Source organism: Cyprinodon variegatus, unplaced genomic scaffold (assembly GCF_000732505.1).
Source record: "Cyprinodon variegatus isolate N-32 unplaced genomic scaffold, C_variegatus-1.0 Scaffold319, whole genome shotgun sequence".
Lineage (NCBI taxonomy): Eukaryota > Metazoa > Chordata > Actinopteri > Cyprinodontiformes > Cyprinodontidae > Cyprinodon > Cyprinodon variegatus.
Genome location: NW_015150772.1, coordinates 557,975 through 559,225, shown reverse-complemented (window position 1 = coordinate 559,225; position 1,251 = coordinate 557,975).

The window sequence follows — 1,251 nt, the reverse complement described above, 5'->3', positions numbered from 1 at the left end:
TGGATGGATGGATGGATGGATGGATGGATGGATGGATGGATGGATGGATGGATGGATGGATGGATGGATTCTAAAATTAGTTATGAAGCAGTAATCCTAAACTAAATAATTCTTATGCTGATCATAATTTCTTGAAAACACAATTTTTGTGAGAGAGAACTTTAATATATGAATGGCAATAAAATAATATAGGTAGTATGCGGCACTATCCAATTAAAAATTTGAACTATTGAAGGCTTACCTTAGATCAGCATTAGCATACTAATTGTAATCTAGTATAGTAAGTAGTTTTAGCTTAGAAACAGAATTAATGTGAGGGGAGTTGTTCAAGCTTGCCTGAAATGTATGCAAGGTTTACATTTTTCAGATTCACTTTCTTCTTTAAAACCTTGAAAATCCATCTATAAATAATACATGACAAACGTATACAGGCCCAATAGCTGACTGCATTCAGTTTTGATTTTCTATGAGGGAAGACAAGCCTGAACAACTCCCCTTCATCCAGTTCACTAGACTTATTTTGAGTGCCGGGTCTGTGATTAGAGACTTGTCTACCTTTCCATGTGCAGGAGATTAACTGACAGTGAAGTGCGATACTTACACTGCATCTGCTTCCTCACACAGCTAGCCAGCTAGCAAGCAGGCTGTTGAAGCAATTCGTAATTGCATTTTTTAATTGCAGAATAATTAGGACTCCCTGTGTAGCTCGTTAAATCATTTGTCACCACAACTGTAAACGCTGCTTAAATCACGGCGTTAATTACAAATACGGCAAAGACTGTACGATGGAGAATCCTTGACATCTTCTTTTTATTTAAACATTTCTTCTTTGCTTCCACAATTTAGTTATATATATGCTGTGGTTGTGCTTTTTCAGAAGAGTTAGTGACTGAGCATCAAGTCAAATGTCAGTTTGATTTGACATACCCTTTCTTTAAAAACACTCAAGGTCTAACATGAGCAGTTTTAGTAGTTCACCTACAGCCCTGCAGCAAGAGATGTCTTAGTTTACAGTCTCAGAGTATTATTTACAAAAAAGACAAACAAGGTGGGGATCGATACAAAATGCAGTTTCCAAAGGACAGAAAAAAACATGGTGTTGCTGACACATTTTCTCTAATATAAAGATCAATCTAGCCTCTTACCGCTAAAAGCTTATTTCAAAGAAACATCAACAAAGTACTTCGTAAAATCCTTCAGAAAGGGAGCTGTCTGTATAAAAAATTAAACGTATTTGCCTATTGAAGTAAA